Raw genomic sequence first — 26,433 nt, 5'->3', positions numbered from 1 at the left:
CTAGAGGGTGGAAAGCTGAGGCCATCTAGTACTAAACAAAATTCACTTAACATTTCCTGGACATGGCTGGTCTCCCTAGGGGTCCCCTAAAAGCTGAGACCAGTATGCCCATATCCACTGTCTCCCTTGGTCCTGCCCCAACCCCTTTGCCATCGTGGGGACTAGACAGACAGTTGCACAGACAGAGGTTTGGTGAAGCCTCTCAATGACTCTGAACCATTCTGACCCTCAGGAGAAGCTTTCCAAGTCAAGCAAAACCCGATGCATAGAAAGTTGCCTCAAAACATCTGCTTTCAAAGTGAGAAAACCCATTCTGCTATGCATCTTCAAAAAAAAAATGATAAAACTTTACTAAAACCTTTGCAAAGGTTACAGTAGGCTAAGAAGCCTGTTTAATGCCCTTATGGTCGAGATCACATAACAGTGAGGGAGAATGTGCTAGAATGAGCATATGTGTTCAGCACCATCCGGGAGGCACACACCAGGCACTTCACCCTCAATACCCAGGCTCTTCCAAAGGTGGTCCCTGTGCTGAGTGCCGGTGTTCATGAGCATGCCCAAGGAACCACCTTGCATGCCCCTACTCCAGCTCTCCCATCTGGGAGAGGCCAGTCTCACAGAAGCAGGGTATTCCCTAAGCATCAAGATTGCATGTATAAGAGCACAATCAAACTCAAGGATCCAAATGTCTGTTGTTTGTCAAATGCAGGGATCTCTCAGGATCATAGCAGACCTGCCTGCAGGAGGCTGCAGGCTCTGGAACACAGACAAGTAGGAGGGACCCTAGAAGAATCCAGAAGGCATGTGTGGCAGAGATGGGGCCTTGGCCTTCCAGAGTTCAGGAAGTATCCCCAGGAGGTGGTGTGACAGTGAGACACTAAGAGGAAAAAGCTCTGCCTGGACACATGAAGGGACATCAGGAGCAGGATTGGGAAGGCTGTGTGCAAAGATCTGGTTTGACCAAAGTAGAGCCATTCAAAATGCCCAGAGTGGCCAGTGGGGTCAAGATGGCCCCATGTTTTTTGTTGTTTGTAGTACGAGGATTGAACCAAGAACACACTACGCAATGCTCTGCCTCAGACCCACAGAGGTACAGCCACAGATACCATGTGACATCGCTTTGATCCAAACACTGTCCAGCTGACTATGTGGAAACATGACTGTAGAACTGAAGCTCACTGCACCAGCCTCTGCCTCAGACCCACAGAGGTACAACCACAGATGCCATGTGACATCACTTTGATCCAAATGCTGTCCAGCCAATTATGTGGAAACATGGCTGTAGAAAGGAAGCTCACAGCACCAACCTCTGCCTCAAGCTAACTTGACAACTGGAAATTCCTGCTTTGGGAGGCAGGGTGGGCACTGTCTGCTCACTGTGACACTGGCTCCCAATCAACCTCATATCTAAGGGTTTCTATCCTCTAAAAGGCTGAAAATCTCTTTGCCTTTCCTTTGTCTCAAAGCCAAAGCCTGAGATAGATACCCAAGGGCTCCTCGTACTACCAGGCAGACGGACTTGCTTGAATAACCCTTTCCTCTGGGCCTACAGGAAGGCAAATGGTCACTGACACTCCATAGGAGACAGGGAGGAGGGTAAGGAGCAGAACTCACTTGAGCCAGGACCTCCTCAACTGGAAGCTACTGAGGCCTTCTGGACATGGCCCAGAAAGCAGCTGCCCCCTCATCATTTGCTCTGTGTGATGCAGCAGCCAATCTGTACTTGGAGAGTTAAAGAGAAGCAACCGGGAAGCCCTGCTCAGTTCTGGGAGAGTACTTAGAATAAATGTTAAATAAGAGGTAATAATCTAGCCTAAATACTAAGAGCTTGTTTAAGGCAACTCTTACAAAGTGGATGGGCTCAGATCAATATTTTTCCCTAACCAGTTAGCAAAGATCACCCTGGTAATTTAAAAGGGAATGAAAATCCCATTTACAATAAAGAATGCAAAATATTACACAGCAGAAATAAAATGTGCAATAACTGTTGATGCCCCAGGAGGAAAACAGTGAAATTTAAACCATTCTCAAATAATAGGCAGACATTCCTGATCTTGACTGGGGCTACTTAATTTGGTAAAGAAGGCAGTTCTTCCAGATAATTAAAAAATATGGATTATACAATTTAACTGTACTATATAATGTAAACAATAAAATTCTTCTTGTCTAATCCATATGAGAGAATGGTTTCCAGATAGAGATGTTTAAAACTGTAGTTATATATGTACAGTTACACAAGCGTGCACAGGTGTGTGGGGGCCAGAAGTAAACCTTGGGTGTCATTCCTCAGGAGACAGCCACCTTGATTTTCAAGTCAGAGTCCCTCACTAGGACCTGGCTTTCCAGCTGGGCTAGGCTGCCAGCCAGCAAACCCCAGGGATCTGCCTGTCTCTGTCTCTCCAGGGCTGGATTACAAATCACACCTGGCTTTTACGTGGGTGGCAGGGATCGAACTCAGGACCTCATGCTTGTACTGCAAGTGTTTTACCTACTGAGCCATCTCCCTGTCCTCCATACTGTAGTTATTACAACACTTAACAGACAATCCAAGGAGACCCAGATAGCGAAAGAAAATGTAGAGCCTAGAGGGAGCTCTGAGAAGCAGGAAGGTTATAATGCTCACACCTTCCCTCAGCAGCAAGATGTAGATGATGCCTGGAATACAGCCAGTTGCTGGTCTCACCGAACCAGATGTGGCCAGGTCTCTTGAAATGTACACAGTGAGTATGGATGACCAGTCACCAACTTGAGACGCTTTAGCCTGGCCAAGACTGCCGAGAGTCAGTCAGTCACCCTGTGAAATAAGGATGCTGGGTGGGAGCTCCCTGGACAAAGGGAAGGGATAAGAGGAAGGAGTTGACACAAGTCCACTGTGGTGGTACTGTGTTCCCCAAAATATTGTGCACTCCAGTAAACTTATCTGGGGTCAGAGAGCAGAACAGCCACAATATTAAGCATAGAAGTTAGGCAGTGGTAGCACACGCCTTTAATCCTTGCATTCCAGAGGCAGAGATCTGCCTGGATCTCTGTGAGTTCAAGGCCACACTGGAAAGAGCCAAGCATGGTGACTCACACCTTTAACCCCAGGAAGTAATGGCAGGAGGCAGAAAGGTATTTAAGGCATGAGGATGAAGAACTATGGCCTGGTTAAGCTTTTAGGCTTTTGAGCAGCAGTTCAACTGAGATCTATTTGGATGAGGACTCAGAGGCTTCCAGTCTGAGGAAACAGGATCAGCTGAGGAACTGGCAAGGTGAGGTGGCTGTGGCTTGTTCTGCTTCGCTAATCTTCCAGCGTTCACCCCAATACCTGGCTCCAGGTTTGCTCTTATTAATAAGAACTTTTAAGATCCCTGTTACATCTGCGGTTCATGCTACACACATGTCACACAGAAAAGTTAGAAGAGGTCAGAAATGGTTCAGAAGTCATTTTTCAAACTGAAGTGGGTCGTACATGGGCCAAAATGTGCCCAGAGAAGCATAATTGTGTAAGTAGTCACTAGACTGTAGAATGGAACCATTAAATACATAGGTAATTAACATAGCCCCAGAGAAAATCTACCAATAGATTGATCCTAACCATTTTTAAAAGTTCTAAACATGAAAACACATCACAAATATCAAAATGATGCTGAGAAACAGAAGTCAGGGAGAAAGAAGCCTCGATGCTGCCTCCAATGAGAGCATCAGAAAAAGATTTCATTCACTGGGCTGATGAGAACAAAGTTGGTACATTCTTTCTGCAAAGTTCTTTAGTGAAAGTAGATAAAACACTGAGAACGTTCCAGGCCTTTACCCCAAGAATCCACCATGACAAGTTTACTATAAGGACAGAGATGAAGGTGGTTGAAAGATTTCTGTGTCTTTCCAGTGAAAGGTCTCTCCAGTAAAACTTTTCATACAAGTAACATACTTCTGTTCAGAAAATCATGTGTGTTCCATCAGGAATATCCGCAGACCTCAGGAAGTTACTAAGTGGTCACGCGGGAGGCGACTTTCGAGGGAGGGGGGATAGAACACAGGAACACGGAACAAGGAGGACTAAATTGGAGTGGGGATAGGAAAGCAGAGCAGATGGGGGAATGCGGGGAGAAATGACCTTTGAAAGAGCCATGTGGAAACCTACTCCTATGGAGGCTTCCTTATGGAGAGAGAGGGGGGTTTAATGGACCACCCCATAATGGAGGCACAATGCCCCAATACCCTGTGCTAGCAAATAAAAAAAAAAAAAAACAACTTTAGTACTAGGAATGGGTTACTCCTTCTAAAGTTGTTGGACAATGAGATCATATAGACCCCCAAGCATTGCAAGCTATTTGCCGATACTCTTAGTTACCCTCCAGAAGTTGAGGGTATGACCCTATTGCTGAAGATATCACATACTCGCGTCAGAATATGGAAATATTAATCTGGTACTGACCTGGAGGTTTCATCTGGATAACTTTAATGGGAAGATGCTATGCACACTACTGGAGGAGAAGAGCCATCATCAGTCTCCCCCAGCTGTGAACTCCGTGAGCCACAGTAACGACTGGCCTGACAAGACGTGCACATTGATGAAATAGTGGCACCAACGTTACTGGAGTATGTAACCACTTTCTGATTGGATCCAAAGCCTATTGCGTGAAATGGAACCCATCCATACCTGGCACTTTCAAGAAGGCAAAGAGCCTGTGGCTAGATAGGTCATAAGGCTATGGAGAGAACCTACTGTCATTATTTCCCTAAATTAACCCAGTAATAAAAGGAATCATCACAACTCATTATCATACTCACAGATCACAGCATCTCTCAAGCTTTCTCAGAGGGCCTCCTCCTTGCAGTAGATGCCAATTAACACTGCGATCAACTGGTCAATGTGTAGAGAAACTGTGGAATGCTCAGCCCTAGAGAGAATGTACACACCAGACTGATGCCCCCAAGAATCATAGATCTTTGCAAAAGATTGTAAGAGCCAGAGGTGGTGGATAACATCAAGGAAACAGTGTTTACAAGACACAACCGAGAAGGTGAACGTATGAACATACAGTGATTGTGACAGCATGTACAAGGCCTGTGCACGCTCAAGCCAGACAAAATCCCAGTGCAGACGAGGGAGGGGTCAGCATGAAATCCCCGCAGTAGCTGAGGAGCTATTGGCAATTAGTCGCTACTGGGAGAGAGAGACAGTCAATGTCCTTCAATCACGTGACCCTGGTAGGTAGACCACATGCCAGGACAGACCCCACCCCACTCCTAAGGCCAGTTGGGCAACAGGAACTGGACTAAACCAGGTGAAACCGAGGAGGAAAGAGCCCCCAAGCTTGGGGGGAGGAGAGGAGGGCAGTTACGGGAGGAGTTGGGAACAGGGGTGAATGTGTTCAAATAACACTGTATGAAATCTCAAGGAATAAAAGTATTGTTTAAAAATAAGATCACAATCTCAACTGTTGATATTTTATTTATTTTGCATATGTGCATATGTGTGTATTAATGTGCATGAGCATATACATACATGTGGAGGGGTATGCATGTGTATGGCCACGCATGAGGAAGCCAGAGCTCAATGTCAGGTGTCTTCTGCAATCTCTCTCCATTTTGTTTTTTGAGACAGTGTCTCTCACTAAAACTGGAGCTTAGCAACTCACTAGGCTGGCTGGTCAGGGAGCTCTGAAGATCCTACTATCTCCACCTTCCCAGCGCTGGGAGCTCAGGGCATGTGCCTCTGCACAGGCCGTTTTACATGGTCTCTGGGGAATCAGCCTCAGGCACTAATTGTCCAAGTACTTTACAGACTGAGCCATCTCCCAGCCCCAAAGAAGACTTCAGTGGGGAGCTGCTGTATGAAATTAAGACACGTAAAAGTCAAACGTAGAGAGCTATCCACCTTCTTCTCAGTATGTGATCCACACACATGCAAGCGTCACTCACTCAATAAACTGATGCCAGGTCCTTGCTCAGGGGCAGACACTGTCTACCAAGCAATGAGCAAGACATATAGGCCACTGCCTGCATGCAGCTTCCAGTCTGGCAAGACCAGACAGGCATGCAGGCACCCCTCGAGGATGGAGACACTCTTTGAAGTGTTAACCATATTTAGAGCAACTGTGGATAAAAATGATTTTCTTTCTTGTACTTATCTGAAAATATTTCCATCATACACATGGCTTATTTGCATAATTGGAAATGAGACTTTGGTTAAAAATCTCAACACTTCCTACCTAGAACCCAGTCATCCCCCACCAGCAGAGGCAAGGACCCTAGCAGCATGCCTGCACTGCTCTATTCTGGGCTGGCTGTGCTGCATGTGAGCCTGTGTTCCCCCAAAATAACTCCCTTTGTTAAAAGCAAGAATGGGCGAGGAGAAAGAAAGTGAGGCAATGACAGGCAAATGCTGTTTGAAAAATCCGCATGACCTTTTGAAAGACTGAGGCTGAAAATAAACGCATGACTCAGGGGCAGGTGATCTCAGGGACTAAACGTCCTCGTGAAAATACCTTCAGACCGTCCCTCCCTGCAGCCAGTCACTACACCAGAGAAAAGGCCATCTGTGCCCAGAAAGACTGGAGAGGACATGGGACTTGTGTCAGTCAATTTTAAGACCCTCTTAAAACTAACATTTGTGGAGCCTGTCTTCACTGAGGAGTGCAGCGTGGCAGAGTATGTACAAATGTAAGTGTAGGCTGGGGCACTGGGGCAAGAGGGGGCATTTAAATGCCATCTCTTTGGACATGATTCCTGCAACATGGGTGTTGAGAACAGTACTTCATTTCCATTTGGAGGTTACCATTTGGGCCAGCTGCCAGCAGGTGTATGGAAACCACAGTTTCCTGAGGCAGTGGAGTCTCCTCTGGGATGAATACATGTAGCCAGTGTGGATGTGCAGTTACCAACCTGAAGAGCTTGAGAGTGGCCAGACAAATACTCAGAGACTGGGGTGGAACTTCCAGCACTGAGAGAAGGGTTAGCAAGAGGGACCTGATTCCAGTCCATGTGTTGTGAGGGAGAATAATGTGAACCTGAGGTAGGAAGGGAGGCCATAATGGATGTGGAGACATACAAAGGACATGAGAGCAGTGGTCATCAAGGATGAAACCTAGCCCCCCTGAAATCATCAAAGGTCAAACCCCAAAATTTGCAAGAAGTCAAGATGGCTTTTCATGGGTCAATGAGAAACAAACTGTACATCCAGACAATGGTGTATCGGCCATGAAAAGAAATGCACTGTGGAGCCACCAAGAGATAGGGAAGAGCCTAAAGGGCACATCACTCATAAAAGGATGACCTGGAAAGTCTGCCTTGGTGCATGACTTGGAACATGCAAATTCTTGTAAATAGCAAAGCAATGCCAACATCAATATGGTGATTAGCAGCCATAAGAGGCCTGGGGGAGGGGGAGGACATATACAGGTGGAGATCAGAGGCTTCTGGGGACTGAAAGTACTGTTGTGTCAACTACAGGACAATGCCCATTAGTCAAAGTCCATACAGCTTGCAACATTCCCAGTGAGCCCTGATGAAGGCTGTGGGCTTCTATCAGCATGTGTCAATGTTGGTTCCCAGCTGACACAGGTGTTTCACACAACACAAGATGACAGTGGCAGGAGCAGCTGGAAGGAAGGAGACGCTGCACGTGAGTTCTCACTTTCTGCACAATTTTTGTATGAATTGAAAACTGCTCTCTAAAAAATAAAATAAGTTCTTTTTTTTTTAAAGGTTCATGCAATGCATCTATTTCTGCTTCACTCTTTCCCGTACTCCTGAAGCTTGTCTGACAAACCCTCGGAGTCGCTGGAGTCCCCTGGGTCTGGCCAATAGGGGTTCCCTAGCAGGAGGTCCCTAGTCAAAGGACAAGGGGGCAGGCGGGAGTGCGAGTCTCTTTGATAGGAATCTGGCTCCCTTCTGCTAAAAGACTTCATCTCTTGGAACCTGTTTTCTCATCTGTGAGACAGAAGTGAAAGCACTGATGATGCTCAGCCACACTGATACTGTGAGGCACCAGAGGGACCCTGCCCAGCACGAGCCTGCTGCCAGCACACACAGGAGCGGCTAAACTCATCTTAACTTACTGTCCAAATTTTCATTACGTGGGTCAAATGGTGAAGTTCTTTCTCCCACATCTGGCATGATAATAGGTGTTATAAAAAGAGTAAAAGAAATGTGAGTGCCCACAAAAGCACAGAGCCCAGGAAAACAAACAACTTGTGATGTCGCCCAGTATAATCCTCCTGCTACCAGGCTGGCCTCTTTCTAGCCCACCCCAACTCCAGACTGGGCGAATGGCTTGAATTTAAACCAAAAAATTTAAACCAAAGCTGGCCCAGAGAGTAAGAGTACTTACAGGGCAAGTCTTCTGTCTTCAAATCTTCCTCTTTTAATGTGTCTAATGTCTGAGAGAGGGGGTTGGGAAACAGTGCTCCTGTTAATGTAAGATTGCAAGTCTCTGTGATGCCCCTGCCCTTGAGTTTTTGTTTTTAATGTCACCAGTCTTAAAGTGTGCAGATCCCTTTGCCGGCCCAGCAGTTGCAATCATCAGAACACATCTTGTAAATAAACCAGGTCCTGAAAGCCAAGACACGTTGGAAACACAGGTACAAAGACATTCACTAGGGGTGTTGGAATGTGTTGGGCAATGACCTCAGTGCCTACCAGCAGACACCGGAGAAGAACACTTGGCTCCACAGCGCCACAGCATATTCCAGGTGGCATGTGAAGAAAAATGGGAGACTAGAGAGTGCTGACATGGAGTGACCACAAAGTAATGCTGGAAAGTAGGAAAAGGCGCAGGGGCTGGGGAGCCGGCCCAGTGAGTAAAAGTGCTTATGGGGCAAGCGTGAGGGCATGAGCTTAAAACCCAGCACCCTGTAAACGTCTAGGCTTAGTCTCACACGTGAGCCTACAAACCCAGCACTGTGGGAAACAGACAAAGGATCTGTGGCATTTGCTGGCCACCAGCCTAGCTTCAAGTTCTGTGAGAAGTAAGGCAAAGAGTAATAAAGCAAGACATCAGACACCATCCTCCAGCCTCCGAACATGCACAGGTATTCACATTCACACACACATGAATATATGCCACACACACAAAAGAAAAGCCCTAAGAGAGCATGCATACACTGCCATTACTGGTGTAAAGACCAGGACACATAGGCGCAAAGGTCAAGTGACTTGGATATCCCCAAGGAACACAAAGAAGCAAAGGAACATCGGCTTCAGGAAAGGAGAACTGGCTACCAGAAAACAAGCTCGCTGTGCAAACTGCACACCGTCCGACAAAGGCAAGGGTGATGTAGAACCCATAAGACCCACATGGACATTTTCATGACGCTTAGATTTGGCACAAACATGAGCTGTCCACTGCAATCCTTCGGAACAAACACAAGGAAGGGAGGGAACCAAACTGAATACCCAGCCTCAAAAATTTGAGAAGAATCATAGCATACAGACAGACTGAAGTCCGTGAAACTGGAGACCTTATTTCAACATCACAGCAAGGTCTAAGGGTTCTTTTTGATTCGCAAGGACTGAATGACAAATGGGTGGTGCCATCAAGAATCAATGATGGGTGGCCATAATCAACTTCTTGGGGCATGTGGGAGCTTTGGGGAATCATTGATCCCAGCCAATATTTACAAGTTAAAAAGGTGTTTGGGTGTCTATACAGATTACACCCTTAACTCGGGGCTTTGAGGGCAGAGAAAGACAGGAGTCACCTGGGCTTTCTGTGAACGGTTTCTGTGAACGTAGTAGAGAGTTCCAGGGACCAGTACAGGGGACACATGTGCCATGTGTCTGCTGAAAGCTTCTCCATAAGAGGAATATTGTTTTTAAAGTAACTCAAACTAGACCTTGACTTTAAAAGAGAAATTCTAAGAGATCTGTCTTTCTCATTCCCTGCTAAGTAAATCTCTTAGAAAATCATGTCTCTCATTCCTCTAAATAATTATAAAATCAAAACCATGGGACATACTGCACCTTATACATAAAATGGGAGCTGTGAAGGCCCTCCTGTATTGCATGCTTGTGTGCACATCTACACACACAGGAAGAGGTAGAGAATGCTGCAGAATGTTCAGGACCTGGAGAAAGAGAGGAGGCCACAGTGGTCTAGGCCATTCAGGACATGTAGATGTACTAATAACATGAGGACAGTGGGCGTCAAGGATGAAACCTAGCCTCCCTGAAACCATCAAAGGCCTGAACCCCCAAATTGCAAGAGTCTACGATGGCTTTCCATGGGTCAATGAGAAACAAACTGTACATCCAGACAATGGAGTATCGGCCATGAGAAGAAATGCACTGTGGCCACCAAGAGATAGGGAAGAGCCTAAAGGGCACATCACTCATAAAAGGATGGCCTGGAAAGTCTGTTTGGTGCAGGACTTAGCCCGTGGGACACCCCAGATTGATTAGCATCTGATGAAGGCAGACACTCTGGTCCATTCAACATTCACAAAAGGAAGCCATGGCCCAAGTCTTTCTGATTCTCTGACTGCAACTCTCTCTCCCCAGCTCTCTTCTCACCACAGACACAACATGGAAACTACCATTTTTCTGAGGTTTTAAGTTCACAAATCCCACTGTACATTTGTCCCTTTTCTGAAGGAATTTAGTTCACTACCTTTCTCTACCACAAGGGGTCTCGTGGTAAGAATGTGGCACATTAGTTTGGGACCATAAATTCTGTTGTCTGATGGTCCCTCGGGGTTGTTTTTATTTTTGTTTGCCATGCAGTGTGAATGCTTATTACAAACGCAGGCCTCTCCTGCCCAGTTCTTAGACACAGACTTAGGGGTAAGAGCACTTGCAGCTGCAGCCTTGCTGAATACTTCAAGGGCTTCTGCCAGAGGTTGGTGTTCACTCACACGGGGACATGTGAAAGCTAAGTCCCTGTAATGCAATTTTTTAAAAGTTTTTTTTGTCAAGTCCTGGATAGGAAGTGCCCTGTTCTTACTGCCTGAATTCTTCCTAATCTCTACTCCCAATGGTTCCATGTGATGGGCCTCACAGGGGAACCAGAGCAGCAGATGCCACCTCAAGCTGAGGAAGGCTGGGGACTTGCCACTGTTCCCTGGTTAGGAAAGGGTGGGGCAGATCAGAGTGAAGCCTTCTGCTGCCATGGTCCCTGTAGCAGGCAGGGGCAGGGACACAGAAGGGGCTGTGGTAGTTTGTATGTCATTGGCCCCCATAAGCTCACAGGGAGTGACACTATTAGGAGGAGTCGCTTTGTTGGAGGAAGTGTGTCACTGTGGAGGCGGGCTTTGAGGTCTCCTATATGCTTAAGCAGTATATGTTCACTCCCTGTTGCCTGTGGATCAAGACATAAGGACTCTCAACTCCTTCTCCAGCACCTTGTCTCCTGCACACTGCCATGTCTCACCATGATGATAATGGACTGAAACTTGGAACTGTAAGCCACCCAATTAAATATTTCTTTTATAAGAGTTGCCATGGTCCTGATGTCTCTTCACAGCAGCAGAAACCCTAACTAAGACAGGGTTATAAGCACCCTATTCCCTTCTTATTTTATGCTGTGCCTTGTGAAGTCTCTGAAATCAGTCTCTAGAAGCAATCAACAAAACAGGCTGGAACCCCATGCCTTGCAGACAGAGTATAGAAGATTTCCCTGGGCACACATACCTGTGTCTGTGACAGGCCCTGGGAAGGGTTGTGGGCTCCTTGCCAAATCTGGGGAGTTGATCGAAGCCCTCTGTGTCTTAGTTTTATGACCTGTGAAGTGGGCAGCAAGTTCCACTTTGAACCCTGAAGAGAATTCAAGAGGATAGTAACACCCATTCACTTCCTACCTCATCCTCTGACTCCCCATGGTCCAGGAGTCTTTCTTAGAGCCAAATTGTCTCAAAGTTATGAGGAAGGTGACTTCAAGCTCTCCCTATATCACACATGGGTACAATCAGTCTCAAGCACTCCAGTGCTGGCTAGGCCCTCCACAAAGACCATTGGACAACTGCCCCAGAGGCCCAGCAGGACAGAGCCATAGCGGAGGTTGCTCTTTAGTATTCCCCAAGTCACCCCTGCACCTTCTCGGTGACACTGGCTGGCATACAAATGTCCAGTGCCCGAATGAGCTGATTCTGCTGTACTGTGAGAAGCATCTCAAGGAGGCGGAAGGCAGAAAGGGGGAGCCGAGGTAGACTCCACACTCACTCAGCCCCTTGAAGAAGGAGCAGAGTTTCCCTATACATTGAGGCCTCCACATGTCTCTAGTCTCCATAGTGACCTCTCTCTCCTTGGGCTCTGGAGGGCCTGGTAAACATTGACTGTTTACTGCTTGGTGCTGAGCGAGGCTGAGGTGAGGCTCAGGGATGGCTCAACTGGCCTGTTTCCATCATTTATTTATTTTTTAAAATTAATTTATGTGCACATTTGTGGGCTCTATGTGCAGGTGTGCACATGCTTTGTGGAGGTCAGAGGACAACCTTGGTGCTTTCCTTCCACCTTGCTTGAGACAATTGTGTTGTGTAATCCTGTGGCTGCCAGGCTGGCTTGAGTGTGACTCTCCTCCTCTCTCCCAGGAGGGACATGCTGGGTTACAGGTGCGTGTCCTCCTGTGCACGGCTCTTCACATGAGTTCTGGGGTCACCAGGCTTGCATGGCAAGTGCTTTGCCTGTGGCGTGTCTCCCCAGCCCGGCCCCGTCTGGATCACCAGCCCGCATAGTGCTCAGCGTGCCCTTCCTTGGCCTGCATTTGTGTTTGCTTTGCGGCAGCCACAGAGCACACAGGACAACTGCCCACTGACAGACAGCCCAACAGAGTGATTACTCTCCTACCCGGTCGTGTAAGTTGGAGAAAGGCCACAGCTGATGCGGACAGAGAAGCTGCCATTACCCCGCCCCAGTCAAAGCAAAGCAAACCTCCGTGAGGCAGGTACTATTATTCCATTTGTGACAGAAACAGGGCACCTAAGGGGATATGAGAAATTCCTGACCCCCCAAATGCTCTAGCAATAAGAATATGCTTACAGAGCAATCTTATTAAAATTATGATATAGCTGTGGTGAATGGTTCAATTGCAAGAGATTTTGCTTCTCATCCCCTGCCTCACCTTCTCTTGTGATACTGGAGATTGGAGCTAGAGCCTCATGCATGGTAGGCAATGCTCTTCCACTGAGCTATAGACCCATCCCCAATTACAGTTTTATCTATAGAATTTGTATCTGCATATGCCTCAATAGGGAAACATACTGTAATGAACTGAACTTGGATGTGAAGTGTCTCTAGATGGTGAGATAGAAACAGCCTTGATCTCTGAGTGGTGGGACATGGGCAGCCTTTACTCTGGGTGGTGGGACATGGATAGCCTTCACCCTCTGGGGGTTAGGACATGGACAGCCTTCACCTCTGGGTGAAGGGATATGGATGGTGTTTTTGTTTTGGCATGCTTCCACTGTGAGGGAAGTTGTGAAGAGCAAGTGAGTGTGCACACAAAGAGCAATATCTGAGAGACCTCATAGACTAAACTTTACTATGTGACTGATGCTACTTTACTCATCTCTGTGACCAAAATACTTGACAGAAGTGACTAAAGAGAGGGAAGATTAATTTGACTCACAGTTTCGGGGGTTCTTAGTCCACCATGGCAGGGAAGGTAGCTTGGAGTACACTCTAGTGGAAACCTGTTGCAATCAATTAATGTCATACAGGCCCAGGAAGAGGAGAGTGGCCAGTGTCAGGGCCATCTACAACCTCAAAGGTTTGCTCCTGTCTATACGTCCACCAGTCAGGCCCCACCACCTAATGGCCCCATCGTCTTCCAAGACAGTACCACCCAGTGGTGAACAAGTATTGAAAACATGCACTTACCAAGGAAGTTTCCAATTCAAGCATCATCATTCCAGCCCTGACCCTCGACATCTCATGGCCATGCATTGAGTTCAACTTCGAGAGTTACAGAGTCCTAACAGTCCCAACACTGTTAAGTCCTGTCTTCCCTATGATCCAAGGCAAACTCTTAACTGCCAAAGTCCCCATGAAACTAAATGCAGTTTCTATGTTCTCTATATAATGACACAGGGTAAGCAATCCAGACCCAGAAAGGAAAACATTAAAACCTGTAACTCCATGTCCAGTTTCCAGGTGGTGTGTGGTGCCATGATGTGAACACCAATGATACCAAGCTATCCCATCCAGATGCCCTGTCACCTGCATGTCCTGCTGCCTGCAGCCCCACATACATGTCCTGCCACCTGCAGCCTCATCTGCATGCCCTCCATCTGCAGCACATGTGGCCTTTCTCTTTTGCTCTCTCTACTTACCGCTTGAAGTTTTCCCAGCAGATATCTCATGTTCCTGGCATCTCCAACATGGGATCTCCACTACAAGCTGAGTTTCACTGTCCAAGTTTCATGCACAGCATGATCTGAGGCCTACAGAGAGAATCTGACCCTGCCACACATTGCCTGGCCTCCAGGCTTTGGGGGTGGGGGAAGCCATAGTGCAAGCCTCCATTCCATAACTGTGTAAATCCTATATGCTGTATGCCTGCAATACCAGCACCACACCGATGATGTCAAGTTTGATTGGCAGCTCAAGAAGTAGCCTCTGGGTATCTTCATGGTAAACAGCACTTATATGGGCCCCTCTGTTTAAAGGGAATAATTCCAATAGCTTTTCTTTTCTATTCACTGGAACCTTTCTTGGATGGGATCTCACTGCCAAGCACATTCCCTATATCCCCAGCTTCAAAGCATGTCCCTTCTCTGTAACCACACTAACCTCTGTGACTAACCAAACCATCTTGTCTTCAATTTTAAATAAACCCTCTTTCTGCTCAGACTGCATAGTTTCCAAATCTTCCTGGCACTCAGTATATACCTGGCCAAAGGCAGCTAGCTATGACCATGCCACAGCCTGAATTCTATGCCGTCTCATGAGTTTTCCATCAAATAAATTAGTCTATGACTTTTTAATTCAGCCTCACGTGAATGTTCAGGATATAAGCATAACACAGCTGCATTATTTGCCAAAATGTAACACAAATGGCTTCTAACCAAACTGGTAATGGTTTCTGCTACCATCTGAAACTTCCTCACTCACACAAGAACCACCCATTGCACAGACCTTACAGCATCCTCTCAGCCTACAGCTCTAAACTCTTCTGATCACTTCTGTAAGCCAGTTCTCCAGACGCAAGAGACAGTCAGTACAGTCACAGCGATGACCTCACTTCTTTGGTACAATTTTTCTGTTCCTTTTCTCACTTCTGTGAACAAAATACCTCATAGAAGCAAGTTAAAGGATGAAAGTTTTATGTAGGCTCAGCATCTTAGTCCATTCTTGGGGGTAAGGCACAGCAGCATTCTCAGCAGTAGAGGCTGGACATGGGGAAGCAGGACAGGTAGCAGAGAGTGGCTGGAACCTGGTCTGGGCACAACCTTCAAACACCTATCCCATCCAGCTAGACACCCCCAACAGTTCTCCACATAGAACCACCAGCTAGGGAACAAATATTCAAAACACCAAGAATGTGGGGGTGGGTTTCACAGTCAAACACTGTGGAAGCTCAGCCAATGGTTGCTCTCAGCCACACCTAGCACAGACAGCGCAGTGAATTCTGCCCTCCCCAAACTGCCACCCACTGCTCCGTCCCAGCATCTTCCAAGGCCTGCATCACTTCCTTGGACCACAGCAGCCCTGATGCACAGTCTAGAGTTTGTTCTGTCTTTAGGTTGATGGTGTCTTAACCATCAGCAACCAGAATAATGGTGAGAACCACCATCACCATGAGCACTATTCTAAGACCCACTGTGTGTTACCATCTGGCAGAGAAAAGGTTCCACTGTGGGTCAACTCTGCAGATGAGGTCTGAAGAGGAAGCATCAGGCTCTACAGCCACTGTTCTCACTGCTGACATTTAAACTCTTTTCCTTCTCATCTTTCCACCCAGCCATACCTCAGCTTTCTTTCCTCCAGACTATTTGGTTCCTACCTGGGCATCTGCCTAATTTCCTAAGACCATTCCTTTCTCAAAGACCATTTGCCTAATGGCTGTGTCTTAGTTGCTGTTCTATGTAGTAAGACAGGCCCATAGGGTTGAGGAAATTGGCTCAAACCAGTTTCCAAGGCATGCATATAATATACTTCCTTATGAGCCAACCTGGAGTCTGCCTGAGGGCCTAGCAACAGGCACTGTCAGAGTTCCTGATTGTGCCCAGTCAATGAGGGGCAACCACACAATGCCACCAGATTGGGACACAGCCTGGGCGCTGGGAGGAGGGTATACATAAGGCTTTCCCCATTACTGAATAAATTAGTCTGCTGTTTGCCTTTCACCTGACTCCCGGTGTCTGTGTCATTGACTCCATGCCTTTTCACACACACACACCCTACCCCTAAGAGAACTGTTAGGATCCAGCAAAAGTTCTATTACTGTGAAGAGACACCATGATTATCATGGCGGGAAGTAGAGAGGCTAATCCTTTCTAAACAGTTCCACTAACTGAGAACCAAGCATTAATGATATGAGCCTATGGCCTAGTAGAGGGCAGGAGGGAGACAGTCTTATTCAAACCACTACAAACCAGAAGGACCATCTTGTTGGGGCCTGCCTAGCCTCCATCTCCTGGAGAAATGACAGGTTTCCCACTAGGGAAACAAGAGGAGTTCTGTCTTTGCAAAGTCCACAATGAGACACTCTTTTAGCAGAGCACCAGCTCTCTTTATCACATAACACACAGGGGAGCACCACAGTGTGAGAAGATAACACACAGGGGAGCACAACAGTGTGAGAAGATAACACACAGGGGAACATCACAGTGTGAGAAGATAACACACAGGGAGAGCACCACAGTGTGAGAAGATAACACACACAGGAGAATAACACAAGAACAGAAAGATAACACACAGGGGAGCACCACAGTGTGAGAAGAAAAAAACACACAGGAGAAGACACAGCACACAGTGTGAGAAGATAACACACAGGGGAGCACCACAGTGTGAGAAGATAAACACAACAGGAGAGAAACAACAAACACAGAAAAAAAACACACAGGGAGCACCACAGTGTGAGAAGATAACACACAGGGGAGCACAACAGTGTGAGAAGATAACACACAGGGGAAGAGCACCACAGTGTGAGAAGATAACACACAGGGGAGCACCACAGTGTGAGAAGATAACACACAGGGGAGCACCACAGTGTGAGAAGATAAAACAAAAAGAAAGACACACACATGAGAAATAAACACAGGGGAGCACCACAGTGAGAAGAAAAAAAAAAAAAAAGACACAGGGGAGCACCACAGTGTGAGAAGATAACACACAGGGGAGCACCACAATGAGAAGATAACATAAGGGGAGCACCACAGTGAGAAGATAACACATAGGGGAGCACCACAGTGTGAGAAGAGCTCTGGCATTGAGAATGGAGAACCACCATCCCAGAAAAGAAACAAGAATTCTCCCAAATCCTCACAAAACCTCAACGCTCTTGCTTCAGGCAGGAGGCAGCTAAGCCATTTCTACCTAAGGCCATGCATGTGATGTTGATGGGAGCACAGTCCTTCCAAACACTTGAATAAAAAGCTCTGAGAGCACACAGCCATCCAGGATGCACAGTGATGGCTTCACACCCATATTAGAACACTCGGGCTCCAAAATGCCATGCAGGTAAAGAGAAAGAGAATCTCCTGGGCTGAGTGGTGCTCTGAACATTTAGTCTGTATCTTTTCCTTTAAACCCCATAACCTATAACATAAATACCATCACTCCGTCTCACAGGGGGAGATTCAGATTTGGAGCTCTATAAATTGCAAAGGTCCTCTGGGTGGAGCTGAGAGTCTCCACGAGGTGCTTGAATGTCAGCTCTCACACAGCTGCACCAAGGGCAGGTGTGGCCCGTGGGATACACAGCAGGTTGTGCATCCCTGCCCCAGCTCTTCCATGCATCTCTGGGACTGTTTGCTCCACTTGTAATGTGAAGAAGAAGAGCACCTGTGTCAAAAGGCTGCATGAAAATTAGCTCTGGGCAGTGCACGCAGGGTGTAGAGAACGGTGGTGGGCAGGGTGTGACGAGAGGTCAGCTGCTGGCATCACCAGCAGCAGTGCCACTGTCTCTGCCTTCCTCCTCTTTCTGGGGCCACAGGAACCCACACATACTCACATCCCAGCTACATGGGCCCTGGTGAGGGACAGCCCAAATCACCACTGGGCAGTTGGCCGGATGCTATTTATAAATCGATGCAGAATCAGAGCAAGTACAAACAAGGACGCCTCCAAACCAAGCTGTGTGACCTTCTGGATTGCCGCCTGATTCTGGACATTTTCGTGATAACCAGCAGCTCCGACGGAGGTGCCTGCAGGTTTCCGTATCTCAGGATGGGCCCAAATTGTTTACTGGATAAGAACAACTCCCAGAGTGTGGTCAGTTTCCAATAAGACCTGGGGAGTCAACTCCACGAGAGGATGAAGTTCCAGGGATAGAGGGGTGGCTCAGCTGACTAAGAATTTGCCTTGCAAGCATGAGAATCCAAGCACAAAAATCCAGGTGTGGTGATGTGAGCTTGTGATCCCAGCGTTGGGGAGGTGGGGACAGGTGGATCGCCAGCTCAAAGGCCAGTCAGCCTAGCCTACTCAAGCCAGTGAGAGACCCTTTCAAAAAACATTGGGTGGTACTTACTGGAAGAAGTCACCTGTGGGAGACACACGTATGCACACGGGCACACATGCGCGTGCGCACACACATACACATGTGCACATACACTTGTACAAATACAAGAACACACATGTGCACACACATACATATGTGCACATACACTTGTACAAACACAGGAACACACACATACACACACATGTGCACATACACTTGTACAAATATGGGAACACACACACACACACACACACACACACACACACACACACACACTGAACTTTAGACTCCAGCCACTCACACTGTGGCCTGTCTCAGAATGGGAACAGGAAGAAGATACAGCTGAAATCTTAGCTCAGCTCCATCCTCTGTACAACAGGGCAGAAAGGGCCGTTGTAGCTAGGGATGACAGTTACCAGATGAAGTCACAGGATGAGGTCACCGGGTGTGCACAAGGTCAAGTCCTAGCAGCCTGCCCACAGATGAAAGGCTCTGAGTGGGGGAAAGGTAAGGGTAGAGGGGGCTGGATTCCTTCCTTTATCAACTACCCCAAATACAGCCTCACCTTGACACAATCATTGTGCTCCCTAGAAAAGGGGTCAGGCAGAAGACTCTGATGCCCTTCTCTCATTAAAATTTGGCGATTCCCACATGACCAAAAATCCCATCAAGTTTTCAAAGATTTGAAAGAAATACAGTAACTAAGGTAAAACTTACATTAAAAAGAAGAGACAGGGAAGGGAAAAGAACTGATATTTGGTTATTAAAAAATATAAATAGGGTGTGATGATTAAAACACAAAAGCTCCAATAACAGACAGACCTCAGTGAGTAAATAAGATATGCCCAGCATCATGTGGGAGTCGAGCACATTCATGAAAGAGGAGACAGAATCGGGAGGGATTAGTCAGTGAAGGGCCCCAGGGCAACTGCTGAGAGTCCATAATGAAAGTCAGTTACGGCAAATATGGTGATATGCACCTGTTATCCCGGCACTGGGGTATGAGGCAGGGGTGTCCCAAGTTTGAGGCTGGCCTGTCTTCAGTAACTCGAGGCTGAGGTTAGAATTTCATGGTACAAGTCCCCAGTTTGAGCTACAGCACCAGAAAAATAAAAAAAGAAGTTTGAATGCACTCCTTACATTTCATATCAAAATAAATTCCAGATTGAGCAAAGTTTTAAATATTAAAAAAAGACATTTTAAAATAAGACTAAAAGAAGACATTTTTAAAACACTCTTCAAGTATGGAAGTCCCTTCCAACTGTGACACAAAGCCCAGACATCATAAAAGAAGAAAGGCCCAGATAAATTTACCTCCATAAAAATGACAATGTCTATCTGACAAGAATCTCTACGAGTAGTCAGTATGTTAGCATCAAGCTAAAACCAACTGTTCCTTTACCTCAGACTGAGGTCTGGATCCCTAACACACAAACCTGTAGAAATTGAATAGAAGAGCACTACAAAAGAAGGAGAGACGAAGTCGGCCTGCTGACAACCTGAGGTAGCTTCCCCAGGAGAAGACAGGCTCTCTCAGGACAGAGGTGCTATAGAGCTTGTGTGTGACTCCGTGCCCTCCTTGTCTTTGGCCATGGCAGCCGAACCTCAGCCACCTCCCTCATGTGAGCAAAGGCCCCTGCTTTGGTGGAATCTAACGCTGGGATGGCCCTGACTTTCTCTTGTATCTTGTAGAATCATCCAGCCTTTGCCCAGCCCATGTACGGGGATGCCATCCTAGCCCCTCATGGCCAAGAGCCTCAACTGAGACTGATAGACAGGTATCTCTGGAGGGTCTCAGTGGCATTACAAGACCAGAAGTAGCTCAATATTCACTCTGTGCCTGAGCATCTGATGCTCCAGGGTGTGGTGGATCAGCAAGGGTTATTTCCTTTCCCCAGGAAACCTGCAAATGAAGCCACAGTCCATGCAATGCTTAGCGGAGAGAGAGATGGCTGGTGAAGGGAGACAGGAAAAGAAAGACCCTTCCCTGCCTTGGTCTGTGAGCTTCTCTGTGACATACAGACTCTCCACAGTGCCAGCCAAGGCTCTGCCTGCATGAGATGACCACATCCATGATGACCCATGATGAAATCTAGGGCCAAGGTCTAAGGAGGCACAGAGCTGGGCTATGCAGAACTGACACACTGTGGGTAAGAGGGTGATATACAGATCCACTGGCACCACGGACAGTGGAGTGATGCCCAGCAGGACAAGCGCAGATCAAGGACACCAAGAGGAGGCAGTGTTGAGCAGGGAGTTGTACAGGGCAGCTATGGAAGGCCAGAACAAGCAGAACACTGCTGGGCACAGGCCTGCTGTCATGACAATGGGGGCGGAGCTACCTGGCTGGTAACTTTACTGGTTAGAGCAAATCTCCAGGTTTCTAGGTGAGAGGACCATGCCATCACCAGGCTGCCGTAGCAGGGAAAGTGGAATTGGTGTGGTGGCAAGGGAGCTCTCTTATTATCTGAAGGATATCATCTGTTGGTTTGTTTCCTTTTATAAATCCTGGTTAAACTACTGAGGAATTTTAAGCAGTATAGGAACATGGGCATGGGACAGCACGAGTGCCCAGCCCCGATGACACTTCAGATATAAAAGACGACACCCAGGCTAGGGAGACAGCTCAGTGGTAAACGGTGGGCTTTGAAAGCATGAAACCTGAGTTCAATTCCTAGAACCTTCACACACACACACACACACACACACACACACACACACACACACACACAGCCAGGTGTGGAGTCATATGCTCATCATCCCATTGCTAGGAAAGTGGACACAAAGGATCCCTGGGACTCACTGGACAGCAAGCCTAGCCCACATGCCAATCCCTAGATCCCAGAAAGACTATCTGAAAAACAAGACAGATGAGGACTTAGGAATGGCACCTGAGGCTGTTGACCTCTGACTTCTACATGCACAGGCACATACCTGCGTTTACACGTGCATGTGTTCACACTGGAACATACACATGCACACAAAGGTTGCCAGGGTTACCCATCAGAGACTCAGTTAGAGGTCCTAACAGAGGAGGGGATGGAGGAGCCTCTGCAGTTATCCAGAGGTTGTTCCTCAGCTTGGTGGGTGGAGGGGACAAGGTAAATGGAAGTGAGCTGCACTCTGCATGATGCCAGGAGGCAGGACGGGGTGGGGGTAAGGTGCAGGGGGCTGGGGCAGTGGCTCCTGGGAGCTGGAGGCAGCAGCAGGTCATGCAGTCCCCTGGCATCCTGCAAGAGGGCACCAACAGCTCAGAACCTGAGCCTTGCCCTCCCCCAAGGCAGCCCTGTAGCCTGCAAGGAGCACGGTGCCCATTTGTGAACACACATGGCCTGTGTGCCACCTGCCCCAGGGCCCTGAAAACTGCATGGCAACTCCCTGGTACAGTGATGAGCCTGTACACGACTAAGAAGCTGGGTCCGTCCACAGAGACGCATTTAAAAATACCCAGGAGATGCTGGGTATATATAGCAAGAATGAAGCCAGGCACCTCGGCCCACACAGGATGCAAATAGGAGGCTCGGAGAGTTCTGTGTTGTATCTGAAATAGAGGTCTGAGATCTGAACACCGGTAAAGAATAGAAATTAATGCTGGGAACAGCGTGACATCACCCAGCCTGAGCTGGGGAACAAAGCCAGTGTCCCACAATGCTCTTTGCCCCTCTGTCCTGATCACGTGAAGAGATCTCATGGTTTGAAGTTTTGTCATTATTTATCTGTTCACCATTGATTCATTACCCAACATATTCAAAATAAAAGGGGGGGAGGATTGAAAGGTCACCTACCATTTTTATGAGGTATGTGATGGGTGAAACAAGACAGAGCCAGGAAGAGAGCAGGGAGGAGGTACCCAGCAGGGAAGACATGTGACTCAACATCTCACACACGCCAAGGCAGGGTCGGGTTCTGAGCAAGGAGTGGAGGCTTGATGAAAAGTTGGACACAGAGCCTCCCTGGGAAAGGAGTAATCAGCCCCACATTCCCGGATACCACACCTAAGCCGGTCTGTGGTTTCTCACACTGCAGGGCTTTGTGATGAGGAAGCTGGCCCTCCCCACCAATGAGGTAGAACAGTTTGCATGACCCCAAGTGACCCTGAACTTCTACACCCTCCCAACGCCACCTGCTGGCCTGAGCTCTGGCAAGAATACTCTGCAAAGGTGTCAAGAGCCCTCCTGGCGCCACCTGCGGGGGTTTGCTGCATGAATACATTCAGATGCGCTAACTGTATAATTTGTATTTTAAGGAACTTATTTTAGGCACCTAAATGAACTTCTCTATGAGAAGAACTTTACATATTGACTCTGCTAGGAATATCAGAATCAATTTCCAGAAATGTTATGCAGCCACAGAATAAATGCAATGGACACGAGTCAATGTAATTACTACATCCTGGCAAGGCTCTGTGCCCTTCCATGGCTGCACGCCCGAGACTGTTCTCTGCTCCTTAAATGAGGGAAAACAGCCAGTATCGAGTATCAAAGATAGCTCCAGTCACAAGTAAAACTCTCTTCTCTATATGAACACTCAGCCTGCTGAAGAGATGTAAGGGAAAGTGGCCATTTGACCGGGGGCTCTGTAGAATGAGTCACACTACAGTGATGCTCTCCAGTAGCATGATAGTGCCACTGTTGATGGTGGTGGGGACAGCAGTGGCAGTGATGATGATGCAAAGATGATGGTGATGATGATGGTGATGATGGCAATGGTGACCACGGACCAATGGCCGCCTGGAAGGTGTTGCTATTGGCCATGAAGTAAGTATTTGGATGGTGCAGTGCACATTCCTGCACCCATAAGAGAAATGTGTTGATGGTGTTTCTTTCCACATCCATGAAAGGATCAATGTGTAACAGATTGGAAATCTTAAAATGGGTCCTGTGCCACAGAGGAAGTGAGAATCACAGCTCCAAAGTCATCTTTGACACTCTTGGAGGCTCTAGGCCACACTCAGAAAGAGCAATCCTGCCATCAGCCTGTGTGGATTCCAGTATTGTGAGTCTGCTACATCCATTTGACGCTGCTAACAAAGATAGTACCGTCCCCAGAAATACTGGCCGGTGTCCTAGCTCGCCAACGTACTCTCCAGGATTTTCACTAAATCCACTCTGCTCTATATGCTGAACTCTATTACAAAGGACCACATTTGTTTCTCCATCACACATTGCTACTATCTCCATCGTCATGGTTACAATCTCCATTGTCACCATTCTCTTCCTCATCACCATCGTCACTCTTGCCTTCACCACCACCACCAATAGTACCGTCATAATACCTCTACCATTGTCCTTGTTACCAACACCATAATCATCACCATCACCATCGCCACTGTTACTTGCATCCCCATGTCATCATCACTATCATCCTTGCCAACAGCAACACCAATATCATCACCACCATCTCCATTGTCACCATTATCATCCACAATACCATCATTTCAGCATCACCATTGTTTTCATCACTGTCAATAATATCACTACCATCATTGCCATCATTATCACTATCATTCTCACCATTACCATGACTACCACTGTCAATACTACCACTACCAGGAGCACTATCAACAGCACCATAGTCAAAAGCACACCATAACTACTCTCACTATTATTACCATCACCACCATCATCACCATCACCACATTATACCACTACCACCATTACCATCATCATTATGATCATCACCAATATAATCACCATCATCACCACTGTTGACAATCTCACAGCAGCTCACATTCAAATACTACTTACTATATACCAAGTGCTATTCCAGTTCTGGCTAGTTCTAGGGCTGTAAATGTAACAGACTCATTTAATCTGCCCTACATCCCTGGAAGAACGTACTACCATTTCCTCTGCTTGTATAGGGGAGGATAGTGAGCTACTGAGGGCTCAGTTTGTCAGGGTTACTTGGTGAGTAGACGGTCAGGCTAAGGACACCCAGACAGCCAGGCCAGCCCATACCCTGCCCTCTCTCTTCACCCTCATTCTGCTCCCAGTCAATAAGAAAACATGATTCAGGGCCCCCAAAACTTGACACCCTACAGGAGGTCTGCCACATGGCATGGGGCATAAGGGATGGGCATGCCTTAGAAGTGGCACCTTATAAACTCATGTAGGGACAGGGAGAGCAGGGTGCAAACCACCTGCACACCCCAAACTTCCCTTCATTAGCCACTCAATTGTCCTGAGGGCCTGCTGCTCCAGGAAACATGATATAGGCAGAGACTGGCAGGGTGGCCACCAGTATGTCATAACACTCTGACCATGAAAAATAACACACCATCAAGCAAAGCCATGATGGAGAACCCCAGTTGAGATGGCTCTTTAGGGTGACTGTGGAGGGCTGCTCTGAGGGGGTGGCATTTGATGGGAGACACAAAGAACAATAGTCTGGACAAGCCACAATTGCTGAGTGTTCTTAGAACGAGAATAACGAGCCTTGAGGCTGGGAACTGTCTGTCAAGTTCAAGGAGCAGGAGAGGAGGGCTGGAGTGGCCAGCATGCCTTGAGTGCAGTAACAACAAATGCCTGCACCAGGCAGGGCTCAACACCCATGCGTCCTCACTAAGCCTCATGATCCACTGTGAGTGGAGGGAACCTTTTGTCATTGATGCTGTATAGACAAGGAAAGAACGGAGCAAAGTGGCAGACCCAACACACAGTGGGGCCAGGGTTCAAACCCAGATGGCCCTGCTCCCAGGTCCAAGGTTCAGCCACCAGGCTGCATGGCTTGTGCTCCCCAGGAATGGAGGTAAGATGGGATCTCAGAGCCTGGGTTGAGTCTGGAGTTTATGCCCAGGGTGATGGGAACAGGGGATGAAAGACAACATCTAATAGGCTGTTGGGCAGAAAACAAGTCAAAGACCGGCCAGAGCATGAGGCAGGAATCCTGCAGGAAGCTGCCTGGGTCCATGTGTCTTACAGTGACTAGGAACCCAAGGCCCTTTGGACTGGGGTTGAGGATGGGGTGACAAAGAAGACTCAAGGTTCCATAAAGCAGGGCCTAGATGTGAAGGGCTGGCAAGAACAGAGCGGCTAAGCATGTGGTTGAATGCTAGACTGTGGGGCCAGCAAGGCTCAGGGGCCCAGGGTCATGGCTGGCCTGTGATGGCAGATCTGTCCATTCACCTATCCTTCCATCTGACACCTTCCAAGCATCCCAAAGATGCTCAAACAGTGCTGGGTGTGATTGGAAAACTGGCCCCAGTCCAGAAACAGCTCCAGGATATCGGGGGATCTCCATAGAATTGACCCAAGGCAAAAACCACAAAGGTACATCAGAGGGCACCTCAAAAATCCAAACCTCTTTTGCTATGCATGTCTCAACAGCCATATGTGGACAGTAACTCCTCTCTCCAATATTCAATGCCCAGATGCCATCCTATTCCCAGAGCACCCCACAAAGAAGGGCAATGGCTGGCTGTGGCCCAGAAATGTCATAGCCAAACGAGCTAAGGAAATACCCAGCTCTGTGCTGCACAGCTCTGCAGTGAGAGAGGTCAGATCTGGTGCACATCAGGCATTGAAAGCTAGCAACCAGAGAAGGAGACTGAAATAAACACCCAAGGGGAAACTCATTCAGTGCAAAGAAAGTCTAGTCAGGTTGGAGAGATGGCTCAGCAGTTAAGCGCACCCATGTCTCAGCCAGGGGTTCTTCTGCTGGGAGGAAACACCATGACAAAAGCAAGCTGAGGAGGAAAGGGTTGATTTGGCTCACAGTTCCACAGCACTGTTCATCATTGAACAAAGGGGGGACGGGAACTCACACAGGGCGGGACCTGGAGGCAGGAGCCAATGCAGAGGCCATGGCGGGTGGGGGAGCTGCTTACTGGCTTGCTCCCCATGGCTTGCTCA

At 47.7% G+C, this 26,433-nt stretch overlaps 1 protein-coding gene across 4 annotated transcripts in view; it reads right to left on the bottom strand.

Annotated features, from left to right (window-relative positions):
- Phactr3 (phosphatase and actin regulator 3) overlaps positions 1 to 26,433 on the bottom strand; it is a 232,203-nt gene that overhangs the window by 115,547 nt on the left and 90,223 nt on the right. Inside the window, exon 1 of one of the 4 annotated variants that reach the window (XM_028857285.2) lies at positions 19,561 to 19,749. The exons of the other annotated variants lie outside the window; for them this stretch is intronic. The gene's annotated coding sequence lies outside the window, so the exon portion shown is untranslated. Of the gene's footprint in view, positions 1 to 19,560; positions 19,750 to 26,433 lie in introns of those variants that run through there. 4 annotated transcript variants of the gene reach the window in all.

This window comes from Peromyscus leucopus, chromosome 4 (assembly GCF_004664715.2).
Source record: "Peromyscus leucopus breed LL Stock chromosome 4, UCI_PerLeu_2.1, whole genome shotgun sequence".
NCBI lineage: Eukaryota > Metazoa > Chordata > Mammalia > Rodentia > Cricetidae > Peromyscus > Peromyscus leucopus.
Note: the sequence above shows the minus strand (reverse complement) of the source record. Positions and strands in the feature narration are given on the sequence as shown.